Below are 14,023 nucleotides of genomic sequence, written 5' to 3'. Positions count from 1 at the left end.
TCTCCAGTGGTTGCCTATCAATCTCCCTATCAAGCAAAAACTCCTCACTGGTGGCTTCAAAGCTCTCCATCACCTTGCCCCTTCTTACTTCACCTCCCTTCTCTCCTTCTACATCCCAGCCCTCACATTCCGCTCCTTTGGTGCTAACCTTCTCACTGTGCCTCGCTCTTGCCTTTCCCACTGTCAACCCCTGGCCCATATCCTATCTTTGGCCTGGAATTCCCTCCCTCCTCAAATCCGCCAATCACACTTCCCCTCTTCAAAGCCCCACTGAAGGCTCACCTCCCCCAGAAGGCCTTCCCAGACTAAGTCCTTTTCCTCAGCTTCCCCTTCCCTCCAACATCACCCTGACTCGCTCCTTTTGCTCTACGCCCCCACCCCACAGCACGTGTGTATATATGTACATATCTATAATTCTATTAATAGTAATTCCTGTCTTACTGGTTCTGATGTGTCTATATGACTCTACTTCTATTTATTTATAATACTGCTATTGATGCCTCTTTACTTGTTTTTGATGTCTGTCTCCCCCCTTCTAGACTGTGGGTCCATTGCGAGCCGGGATTATCTCTCTTTGTTGCTGAATTGTACTTTCCAAGTGCTTAGTACAATGCTCTTCACATAGTAAGCACTCAATAAATATAATTGAATGAAGAAATGAATGAAAACACAGAAACTGGGGCTCATAGTCTTAATTCCCTTTTTACAGATGAGGTAATGGGCACAGATAACAAGATAATCATAATTATAGCATTTGTGAAGCACTTACTTTGTGCCAGGCATTGTACTAAGCGCTGGGGTGGATACAAGCAAATCAAGTTGGACACAGTCTATGTTCCACACGGGGCTCACAGTCTTAATCCCCATTTTATAGATGAGGTAACTGAGACCTAGAGAAGTGAAGTGACTTCTCCAAGATCATACAGTAGACCAGGGTGACCTGCAAAGATGCTTATCTCCAGGCAGATGTCTGACCAAGCAATCCAGGATAGATGGTATCTAGCCTTCCCTTCTAGATCCCCAGCAGGCAATTCGTAACCTCCTTTGGGAATCCATTTACACATTAATTCATTCAGTCAGTCATATTTATTATGCACTTACTGTGTGCAGAGACCTCTACTAAGCACTTGGGAGAGTGGAATATAGAAATATTAGAGAAGCAGCATAGCCTAGTGGATAGAGCATGGAAATGGGAGTCAGAAGGACCTGGGTTCTAATCCCTGCTCTGCCACTTGACTGCTGTGTGACCTTGGGCAACTCACCTCATTTCTCTGTGCCTCTGTTACCTCCTCTGTAAAATGGGAATGAAAACCTCCTCTACCTACTCCTCATATAGCCTCCAAAGTGTTAACTAACTCCTACCCCTGCCTCCATCCTACAATTCTCCCCAGGGCATCCCTGTACCTAATTATTCGCTCAGCCATGCCAAGATTTTAGGGGAAGAGGTCTCAGAAAGAATCACCACCACCACCCTGTGGCCCCATGGTTTTGAGGGCCCCTGGCAACACAGGCTGTGTGGGAGAGGAAGGACTGGAGTAGGGTGGTTGGGTGGTTAAGGACGTGTGCCTAGCCCAATCAGGGCGGAGGGACATGAGACTGGCCTGGAGGGAAGCAGCATAGAAGAAAGGAGTGATGGGGGGATAAATTTGGGGTTATGGACAGTGGGAGTGAGCAGGGTGATGATCTAAATGTCATGGAAGGTGGGGAAGACTGGGACTTGTTGTGGGGCAGGGAATGTGTTTTCCAAATCTGTTGCATAGTACTCTCCCAAGTGCTTAGTACAGCGCTCTGCACACAGTAAGTGCTCAATAAATACCACTGGTCAATTGATTGAAAGGGAGGCAGGACGGAGGTGGGCATGTGTGTGGGGAGTGAGGTAATAGGAATCGCCAACCAGGGCATGAATGACAGGATGGAGAGAAATGGGAAAAAGCGCTCTGTGTGCATCATCATGCACCTGAGAAGCAGCGTGGCTCAGTGGAAAGAGCACAGGTTTGGGAGTCAGAGATCATGGGTTCGAATCCCGGATCTGCCGCTTGTCAGCTGTGTGACTGTGGGCGAGTCACTTAACTTCTCTGTGCCTCAGTTACCTCATCTGTAAAATGGGGATTAAGACTGTGAGCCTCACATGGTACAACCTGATTACCCTGTATCTCCCCCAGCACTTAGAAGAGTGCTCTGCACATAGTAAGCACTTAACAAATACCAACATTATTATTATGCACCTAGAAGAGGGGCAGACTTGCCCTCACACTACTCTCACCCTAAAATGGATAGATCAGTGGAACAAAAGGGCAGAGAAGTAGAGTGGTTTTGTAGAAAGAGGACTGAGAGTCAGGAGACCTGGGTTCTGATCTCAGCTCTGCCACTTGTCTGCTATGTGACCTTGGCCAAGTCACTTAACTTCTCTGTGCCTCAGTTACCTCATCTGTAAAATGGGCATTAAGACTGTGAGCCCTATGTGGGACATAGATTTTGTCCAGTCTGATTAGCTTCTATCTACCCCAGCACTTTGTACAGTGCCTGGCACATAGTAAACACTTAAATATCATTAAAAAAATCTGCAGGCAATGAGGATTTATTTCTTTGGCTTCTTAATAGGAAGGTAGGAGGGAGCATAAGGAGAAAGGAATGAAGTTAAGGAGGGAATTCTGAGACTTCAAGAATTACTGTTTTTTGTGGGGCAGGAAGATGGATGCTGGTCTATGTGGATCCAGAGAATTCCTCTTTGGCCTAGCCCTACCTTAAATTCAATTTTCTCTAAATTTGCGGAACTGAGTGTACGATCCATTTGGGAACTTAGGATGCAACTGAACTCTAAGGAGAATTTATGTAATTGAAACAAATCACCCGGACAAGCCAGATGAGAACAATTTAACCATCTACCTCTTGGAATAGGCTCATTGTTTTTTTGGCTTTATGACCCAGCAAAGATACTATGCGTATTAAGCGTATTAAAAAAAGACAGGGCTGTTCCTAAGAAAAATGTAGTAGAGAATGTGGTCTTTGGTAATGGGAAGAGGTGCTGTAAAAATGATGAATTCCGGGAAGCTGACTTTTTAATACATTCACTAAATATAAAGCTATCACTGCAGTAAATAATGCTGTCTCAGGAAATGAAATGAAACAAGAAAACACCCTACTTGTGAACAAGAATTCCAGTGGAATTTTCTCCATATTGTCATCATTCTGCAAGCTTTTGTCCCTCTTTGGGATTGTTTAGTACAGTGCTCTGCACACAGTAAGTGCTTAATAAATGCTATTATCACCATGTGTTATAGCAGAAAAGACTGTAATTGACCCACCATTTCTGCTATTTCCAAGGCTGTAGACACCAAAAGTTAACATTTTAAGCCATTTTTAGAGATTGGACAGTGCTCCAGAAAGCTTACAGTAGTAGGAATACTTACTGAACACCCTCTGACTGCCAAGCACTGTACTAAGTGCTTGGTTAGTACAAAATAATAAAAAAAAGGTACAGACCTGGCCTACAAGGAACATACACTCTGACAGGGTAGATAGACATAAAGTTGTTTACAGATAGGATGATCTAAAGAAGACCTCGAGAAGTGATAGAAATAAAGATGTTTATACTAATTATGGTATTTGTTAAGCATTTCCTATGTGCCAGGCACTGTACTGAGTGTTGGGATGGATCCAAGCAAATCGAGTTGGACATAATCCCCATCCTACGTGGGGCTCACAATCTCAATCCCTTATTTGACAGATGAGGTAACCGAGGCACAGAGAATTGAAGTGACTTAACCAAAGTCACAGAGCAGACAAGGGGCAGAGTCAGGTTTAGAACGCATGACTTTCTGTCTCCTAGGCCCATGTTCTATCCATTAGGCCACAGAATGATCTAAAAAAGACCTTGAAAGTTCAGCTGAGTAAACATACATCAAAGCTGCTAAGAATAAGACTTGATATTGCCTTCCAATCCCCAGAGCGGCAGCATTTTCAAGCTGGGGGAGATCTGCAGGAAATGTTGGTGGCCATGGTAATAATAATAACAATGATGATGGCATTTGTTAAGTGCTTACTATGTGCCAAACACTGTTTTAAGCGCTGGTGAAGATACAAGGTCATCAGGTTGTCCTACATGGGGCTTACAGTCTTCATCCACATTTTGTAGATGAGGTAACAGAGGCCCAGAGAAATTAAGTGATTTGCCCAAAGTCACACAGCTGATAAGTGGCGGATCTGGGATTAGAACCCACGACCTCTGACTCCCCAGCCCAGACTCTTTCTACTAAGCCACACAGTGACTGGGGAGATCATTTTCCACGTGAAGAATTCCACCCAAGACTGCCTCAGGAACTTTGACCTTTTCTCCACCAAGAAAGCCACCATTACTCTTGAAAGCATTTTGTTTTCATCTTTAGCAACCTGAAGAGTTGCCACAGCCTTGCCAATTTCTCCCAAGCAAATTTCTACTATCTCAGGTTAAATAGTTTAGATCTTTTCCATTTTTATGACTTTTTATAGCCTTCTGGGGAAGAGGGTTTACTGCCAAATGATAGTCCACATTTCTGTTTCTTCACGTCGGGTAATGATAGTCAGAAGAACCTCCAAGATTGAAATGCATAATATCCAAGCAGGGGTTTAATATTCAGCCCACCTGTATATACATCCCAGTGTTTAGACAAGATGAGCTATGAGGACTTTAAATCAGTCACCTGAAAGAACGCCCTCAAATTTGTGAAAGTTTTAGGAGAGTTATAAATGGCTCGGGGACAGTAGATGAAAAATGTCCGTTGAAGCAATGAAGTTCAATGTCAACATTCCTGCATACCTAGCCATTGGCCTCATTAATGCTCTCAATAGCGCAGGAGCATTTTGGCTTTGCTCTGATGAGCATTACAGGGGAATGGAGCCAAGAAATCAGAGCCCCACCCTTTCTTCCTTCCTCCTTCTCTCCCTCTTTCCCTGGAAGGCATGTGGAACAGTCTTCCTGGCATCCAGAGGAAGTACCAATCTTTTCCCAAAATGTGGGCTCGGTCAGTGATTTCCGATTGAAGAAGGAAATGAGTCCCAGATTCAGAATGAAATCCCTCGGTCTCCGGCTAGACAAATGGATCTTTGTAAACTGATCCCGTCAGCCTAGCTCCTGGGTTGAGGCTTTCCCCAACCAGTGGCCGCTGGAAGTATGAAATAATAACAATAACTGTGGTTTCTGTGCTTGCTATATGCCAAACACTGCACTGAGCACTGGGATAGTTATAAAATAACCTGTTTAGACTCAGTTCGTGTCCCAAAAGGGGTTTGTAGTCTAAGGAGAAGAGAACAGGAATTGAATCCCTATTTTCATTCATTCATTCATTCATTCATTCATTCATTCATTCATTCATTCATTCATTCGTGCTTATTGAGCACTTACTGTGTGCAGAGCATCGTACTAAGCACTTGGAAAGTACAATTCGGCAAGAGATAGAGACAATCCCTGCCCAACGACGGGCTCACAGTCTAAACGGGGGAGACAGACAACAAAACAAAACAAGTAGACCCAAGGCATAGAGAAGTAAAGTGATTTGCCTAGGATTGCCCAATAGGCAAGTAGTCCCCTTCCTCAGCTGGCAGAGCATGACAGAGCATGGAGAGTCTCCCAGAAGTCATTGTTCATCTAATAATAAGAATAATAGTTGTTATTATTCTTATTATTATGGTACTTGTTAGCACCTACTATGTACCAAGCACTCTTCTAAGCAAAACCACTCCAGGCATGGAAAATGTAGACATTTGGGATCCAAGGCAGGATCTGTCCTCCACCCTTTCCCCCACCCAAAGCCCCACACCAGCGTGCAGCCTCATCTCAGTTTCTCGATGCTTAGTACAGCGCCTTAGTGCTTAGTGTAGTGCCTGACACATAGTCAATGCTTAACGAATACCATAATTATTATTAATGGGCAGTTTGTCTGAGCCATCTTATTATAGCGTCCGCTCACCCTGATGTGCAAGTGGCTAGGAACATGCCAGCTTGGTACACTTGAACATGTCCGGAAAGAGGCTTCTTGCCCCATGCAACAACCTGGCTGAAATCTTACCATCAACATCTGAATCTCAGAGGAGATTCTGGTCACTCCAAAGAGATTTGAGAAAGCAAATTCTTCCTAGGAAGGCGCTCCTTCCTTTGGCTTTGCCGCGTTTCCTATTATGCTGATTTAGTAGATATTGGGGAAGACTTTCCTACTGCCTCTAAATCTTTTTGTTGTTGTTAGTGGTATTTGTTAAGTGCTTATTATGCATCAAACACCATACTAAGTTCTAGGATAGATACAAGCTAATCAGGTTGGACACAGTCCATGAAGCTCACAGCCTTAATCCCCGTTTTCCAGATGAGGAAAGTGAGGCCCAGAGAAGTGAAGTGATTTGCCCAAGGTCACAGAGCCGACAAATGGTGGAGCGGGATTAGAACCCGGGTCCTCTGACTTCCCGGCCCAAGCTCTATCCTCTAAGCCACGCTGCATCTCTGTTCCAGTAGAGCATTTCCATGACTACAGTGTGAAAGCTAGGTTTTTTTTTCCGCAGGAATCCCGGGAAGCACAGAAAAGTCCATATCCTCCTAGAGATCTCCCGAGACCCACGATTCCCTCCCTCAGCCTTGCTGTTTGAAAGTCATATTTTTTCCACCTCTTTATGCTGGCGTATTTGATCTGTAGCCCGAAAGTTCATCCTGCATGCTCTATCAGCCATATGGGGAGAGCATATTCAGTGGGTGAGTGACTCCCAGAACATTTTGTCTTCTGTTCTTCCTATTAAGAGTGCGATTTAAGTGATGGATGTTCAGAACATGACCCAAGGAATTTCATCCTCCTCTGGAAACTGTGTAGGAGAATATCTTAATGGACAAAGAGTAATATCTTCTGGATGCTGGCCAAAGGCTTGGGCTTGCTTAAAATAACTCTTCACTTTAACCGTCTTCTGTTGTTTACAGTAAACACGTCTCGAGGAGAGTTGGATCGTTTTCTAACCCAAATGGTAGTAACATAAAAGGAGTTTCTCGCTGTTTTGATAGCAAATAGCTCAACAGTGGCTAGTCAATTCAGTAGTGAATTACTTGTTGACCAGCTACTTCGAAGGATACACCGCAATGTGGGTATGTACACAGATATCTACACTTGGCCAAATCAATGGGCAAGACATTTACCCCCAGAAAGAGAGGCAAACCCCTCCTACAAGCCCTCTGGGGGAACCCAGAGATCATAGAGGTGTCCCCAGACTTCACCAAATTTAATCATACTGCACGTCCACCAAGATGAATGTTACACAGTCAAGGAAAAGTGAATTTTAACTGAAGCAGTAGCATTCTAAGGAAAATCAAGGCCAGTCCCTGCTCTCCCTTGTAATATCCTGCCGGTCTCAAAGTGACTCATTCTCAATGTTGGTATCTGTTAAGCGCTCACTATGTGCAGAGCACTGTTCTAAGCGCTGGGGGAGATACAGGGTCATCAGGTTGTCCCACATGAGGCTCACAGTTAATCCCCATTTTCCAGATGAGGTTACAGGCACAGAGAAGTGAAGTGACGCCCACAGGCACACAGCTGACAAGTGGCAGAGCTGGGATTCGAACCCATGACGTCTGACTCCCAAGCCCGTGCTCTTGCCACTGAGCCACGCTTCTTCTCAACCCCAACCAGGGTTGGGAAGAGGTCTAAGATACCATGTCACTTAGCACTGAAGAACGGGAAGAAGAGGCCGTGGTGATCTGCAAGTTGTCCTCTCAGTTTTTCTATGAGCCAGCCAAGGATTATTTTCATTCTCGTTGTCCCCTAGAACCTTCAGATCTATTTTCTCATGGTCTCACTAGAAAAGCTGAACAACCGTGGGGCAAATGGGAGGAGCAACTTGGCATAATGGATAGAGCCCTGGCCTGGAAGTTAGAGGACCTGGGATCTAATAGAGAAGTAGCGTGGCTCAGTGGAAAGAGCCCGGGCTTAGGAGTCAGAGGTCATGGGTTCGAATCCCGGCTCTGCCACTTCTCAGCTGGGTGACTGTGGGCAAGTCACTTCACTTCTCTGGGCCTCAGTTCCCTCATCTGTAAAATGGGGATTAACTGTGAACCTCATGAGGGACAACCTGGTTGCCCTGTATCTCCCCCAGCGCTTAGAACAGTGCTCTGCACATAGTAAGCGCTTAACAAATACCAACATTATTATCTAATCCTGACTCCACCACTTGTCTGCTGGGTGACCTTGGGCAAGTCATTTCACTTCTCTGTCTGTAAAATGGGGATTAAGACTGTGAGCCCGATGTGGGACAGGGATTGTGTCCAACCTGATTAGCTTGTATCTACCCCAGTGGTTAGTACAGTGCCTGGCACATAAGAAATGCTTAACAAATACCATAGAAAAACTGGGCTGTTCATAGTACGAGTCTCCCCTGATCCACTGACGTCGGAGTTTACACCAAATGCTGAAAATGCGTGCAGATGACTCAGGTGGCTATTTTGATTCTGCCTGTCCATTCATTCATTCAATAGTATTTATTGAGTGCTTACTATGTGCAGAGCACTGTACTAAGCGCTTGGAATGTACAAATTGGCAACAGATAGAGACAGTCCCTGTCCACTGATGGGCTTACAGGGCCCTCTCCTGAAACATCACCTTCACAAGTAAACCTGGGCCTTCTATGACACATATGGTCAGCATTGACTTCACATTCTGAAGAGAGGAACTCAGAGAAAGAGAATCTCCAGCCCGGGGAAAAATTGTCAGTACCAAGAGGACTTGGGTGGGTTGCTTAAATCATTTCACAAAAGAGTCCACAGAGAAACCCTGCCATCTCACATCTTAACAGGGCAGACGGATGTCCATTCAGAGCTCACTACCTAGGTGGCCGCTTTAACAGGGTGGAAAAGGAGAATCACAACTTTCTCATCTGGGCCAAAAGAACCACGTGTAGCTTCTTGTTCTGCAAGTCTCAGAATAATAAGAATTGTGCTATTTCTAAGCGCTTCCTGTGCACTGAGGTACTATATAAAGCACTGGGGTAGATACAAGATGTTCAGGTCAAATATTCCCCCTGATCATCCACTCCAAGATTGATTTCCATGAGTTAGGCACCTCCAGCTCCACGCACACTCTTTGGAACAACTCTCCTTGAGGCAACTTGCCTATCAACTCTGTTGTATTGTACTCTCCCAAGTGCTTAGTACAATGCTCGGTAAATAATAAGCATTCAATCAATAAGATTGATTGATTAATCGATTGATTGAAACTCTGTTCCACTGCAGTTCACTGCAGACACCTAAGATCCAGCAGAGTGTGTTGTCTGGCATGTGTCTCCTCTGAAGGCAGTGTCTTCAGAGGCCGTAGACTAGGCCGGGTGTTAGGGAAGCCCGCCCGTTGAGCAGAATAATGCAGACCATCCCTCAGCCAGCACAGCAGGTTATGTGTCCACCTCCAAGACTCTCGGTGGGGAGACTGCTTCCAGGAGAAGCAGCATAGCCTAGTGGATCAGAGCATGGCCCTGGAGTTAGAAGGACCCGAGTTCTAATTCCAGCTCCTTCATTTGTCTGTTGTGTGACCGTGGGCAAGTTTCTTCACATCTTTAGGCCTCAGTTACCTCATCTGTAAAATGAGTATTAAGACAGAGAGCCCCATGTAGGATACGGACAGTGCCTGGCACATAGTAAGCACTAAACAGATACTATTCAAAGAGCCTTGATCGGGGTTAATGAGAGCTCTCAGAAGAGAATGGTCTGCTTGGGACTCAGTTTGCTGTGTTATGGGATTTTTTTCCTCCTACTGGAATCTTATGCCCATCCGCCTCCCCATCAAACAGAAAGTCCTTACCAGAGGATTTACCAGCGGAGTCAGAGGATGAGGGTTCTAATCCCAGGTCCGCCACTTGTCTGCTCTGTGACCTTGGGCAAGTCATTTAACATCTCTGTGCCTCAGTTACCTCATCTGTAAAATGGGGATGAAGACTGGGAGCCCCACAAGGCTCTCCATCACCTTGCCCCTTCCTACCTCTCCTCCCTTCTCTCTTTCTACCGCCCACCCCGCACGCTCCGCTCCTCTGCCGCCCACCTCCTCACCGTCCCTCGGTCTCGCCTATCCCGCTGTCGACCCCTGGGTCACGTCCTCCCGCGGTCCTGGAACGCCCTCCCTCCTCACCTCCGCCAAACTGATTCTCTTTCCCTCTTCAAAACCCTACTTAAAAATCACCTCCTCCAAGAGGCGTTCCCAGACTGAGCTCCTCTTCCCCCTCTACTCCCTCTGCCATCCCCCCTTTACCTCTCCGCAGCTAAAGCCTCATTTTCCCCTTTTCCCTCTGCTCCTCCACCTCTCCCTTCCCATCCCCACAGCACTGTACTCGTCCGCTCAACTGTATATATTTTCGTTACCCTATTTATTTTGTTAATGAATTGTACATCGCCTCGATTCTATTTAGTTGCCATTGTTTTTACGAGATGTTCTTCCCCTCGACGCTGTTTATTGCCATCGTTCTTGTCTGTCCGTCTCCCCCGATTAGACCGTAAGCCCGTCAAACGGCAGGGACCGTCTCTATCTGTTGCCGACTTGTTCATCCCAAGCGCTTAGTACAGTGCTCTGCACATAGTAAGCGCTCAATAAATACTATTGAATGAATGAACATGGGACAACCTGATGACTCTGTATCTCCCCTAGTGCTTAGTACAATGTCTGGCGCATAATAAGTGTTTAACAAATACCACTAAAAAAAACAAAAAAAACCATAATCATACACTTTGGCTCTGTATCCCTTCAGGAAGCAGCGTGGCTCAGTGGAAAGAGCACGGGCTTTGGAGTCAGGGCTCATGAGTTCGAATCCCAGCTCTGCCACTTGTCCGCTGTGTGACTGTGGGCAAGTCACTTAACTTCTCCGTGCCTCAGTTCCCTCATCTGTAAAATGGGGATTAAGACTGTGAGCCCCACGTGGGACAACCTGATTCCCCTATGTCTACCCCAGCGCTTAGAACAGTGCTCGGCACATAGTAAGCGCTTAACAAATACCAACATTATTATTATTATTACTTTGTTACTCACACTAGTTTCTCAATACTTACATAAATCTTCTTATAGTCTATTTCCCCTAGGCCTAATCTATTTTATTGTCTGTCTCCCCCTCTAAACTGCCAGCTCCTTGTGGTCAGGGATCACGTCTACCAATTCACCTGTATTGTACTTTCCCAAGTGCTTTGTACTGTGCTCTGCACATAATACACACTCAATAAATACAGTTGACTTTGCATGGTTACAGTGTCCAATGTGTTTGAGAAACAGCATGGCCTAATGGAAAATGGGGGTCAGAGATCTTGAGTTCTAATCCCTGCTCTGCCACGTGTCAGCTGTGTGACCTGGAGCAAGTCATTTAACCTCTTTGCCTCAGTTACCTCATCTGAAAAATGGGGATTAAGACTGGGAGCCCCATGAGAGACTAGATTGTGTCCAACCTAATTACCTAGTATCTTCCCCAGGCTTAGAACAGTGTGTGGCACTTAGTAAGTGCTTAACAAAACCATAATTTATTATCTTTCCCAAATACCAAACTACAGGATGTGTTACATACAAAGAGTGAGGACTAGAAAAACATTCCCTCCACCAACATCGAGATAGTGCTTGTCGCATCACACGTCTGGGAGGACATTGGAGGGGAATATTTGTCAGTAGGACATCTAAAAGGAACTCGATAATGAACTGAAATGTGTTTACCATAAACGCAAGAGAAAAAACAGCTCAAAGACACAATAAAGCAAACCATCAAGCCTTATGGCGGAGCGATAGTTTAAAGGCGGCAATCAATCAATCAATCAGTGGTATTTACTGAGTGCTTACTTTGTGCAGAGCACTGTATTAAGCACTTGGGAGTGTACGGTATAACAGAGTTGGTAAACACGTTCCCTGACCATAACGAGCTTACAGTTTAGTGGATGTCACATCAGCCTGGTGAATAGCAGTTAAAATGGGGTGGTTACTTAGAGCAGAGACTTTCAAGGAAATGGGATCACAAACAGAGAAAACAAATTTAGTAATAGCATATTTCATCCCCGGAGTTCAAGAAGCTGAAAAAAGGTGGCACCACGTAGCAGAAAGAGCCAAGGCCTGAGTCAGAAAACCTAAATTCTAATCTTGGCTCTGACACTTACCTGCTGTGTGACCTTGGACAAGTCACTTAGCTTCTCCATATCTCATTTCCCTCATCTGTTAAATGGGGATTCAATACCTTTTCTCCTTCTTTGTTAGTCCGTGAGCCCCATGTGGAACAAAGATGGGGTGCGACTTGATTATCTTGTATCTACCCCAGCATTTAGTCCGATGTCTGGATCATATTAAGTACTTAACAGTTACCACAATTTTTAAGATCATTGATAAATGGATAGGAAAATTACCATCAGCACCCTGGAATAGCAAGGTCAATTCACTGAAACGTAACCACACCCAGGAGAGAGAATGTTGAACTTAAACAGAGCAGAACAATATTAGTTCACCTCGATATACTCTAGAAATGGGAGACTCCTTTATCAAGCTGAGCCGACAAGCTGAGATGGATGTTTTTGTTAACTCAGTTCTTTAAGGATAAAACTACATTAGGAAACGGTCCCGACAACTGAGGCCAAACCATCCTCTTTGACCCTAAGTCCATATATTTGAGGTGAAAGTAAATTTTTTCAACTGAAATATCCATGTAATTGATAAACAGATAATTCTGGCTTCAGTTACAGAGATAACTTGCTAACGTAGATGGCTGAAACCACAATCACCCAGGTAATTCAGGGAGGGGCGTTTTAAATATCTGAATTACCAAGGTAATTGCATCAACTTTGCACTTCCTTTGAGCCGAACAGTCTTGTCCTAAGGGTCTAGACATACCTGTCAGGGAGACAAGAAGCAGGATGCTAGTAACCTCTGCCACAGATCTTCCACAAGGGCTGGAATACCTCAGTTGGACTCAGACATTTGTCTGGTGACTTATGGATAACTCGCATTTACTACGAGGGAGAGAAGAGAAGCAGATGCCCAAATCCACCTCCACCCCACCTCTGGCCCTTCCATCTAATGGACCCATGATCATCCAGTTCCTGGAAGCTACCCCAGAACGCTCCAACCAGTAGCTTCACTTAATGGGAATTGGTTTATCTTGGAAGACAGAGGTGGTCTAACTTTCACTTCCATCCTAAAGACCGAGGTAGTTCAGGGAAGTAATCACCATTCAGGAAATGGGGAGGTTCTCCAATCTGGTTGCAGCCTCAAAGAGTGATCACTTAAAACTCATCTGACACACTAAACACTTAGCTATAAGGATGTCCTGGTGTCTAATTAAATATAATTGTCAACGGTCAATCAATAAATAGTGTTTATTGAGTGCTTAATGATAATTATTATTATTATGGTACTAGTTAAGCACTCACTATGTGCCAAACACAGTTCTAAGAGTTAGGGTAGCTGTAAGTTAATCGGGTTGGACACAGTCCCTGTCCCACATGGGGCTCACAGTCTTAATCCCCATTTTGCAGATGAGGTAACTGAGACCCAGAGAAGTGAAGGGACTTGCCCAAGATCACCCAGCAGATATTTCACAGAGACAGGATAAGAACCCAAGTCCCCTAACTTCCAGGCCCGTGCTCTATCTTCTAAGCCACACTGCTTCTCTTACTATGCTTTCTTTACTATATGCAGAGCACTGTACTAAGAGTTTGGGAGAGCACAATACAACAGAATTTGCAAGTAGGTCCTCAATAAATATTACTGATAATGACTTTTAAAATAGGAAAACATTCCTTACTGTTCCTTTTTGCCACTTTGCCTTTCACTGAAAGGATAATAATCCTTTCATTTGCATTTGCATCACCATATGGGCAGAAGCACTATGCTCCAGATATTTTCATTTCCACAGTTTCTTCCTAGTCAGAATCCAAAAGAGGCAACTTCTCCGATGGGCCGGGGTATGGACCAGAAGAATTCACAGTTTGGATAATAGGGTCCATCTCAAAACTCTCACCCTCTCGTCAATTAATGGTATGCCAATCAATCGATGGTATTTATCAAGTGTTTATAGAGAG

The sequence above is a fragment of the Ornithorhynchus anatinus genome, chromosome 1 (assembly GCF_004115215.2).
Source record: "Ornithorhynchus anatinus isolate Pmale09 chromosome 1, mOrnAna1.pri.v4, whole genome shotgun sequence".
NCBI classification, from domain to species: Eukaryota; Metazoa; Chordata; class Mammalia; order Monotremata; family Ornithorhynchidae; genus Ornithorhynchus; species Ornithorhynchus anatinus.
The sequence above is the reverse complement of the archived record's forward strand: the minus strand, read 5'-3'. Positions refer to the sequence as shown.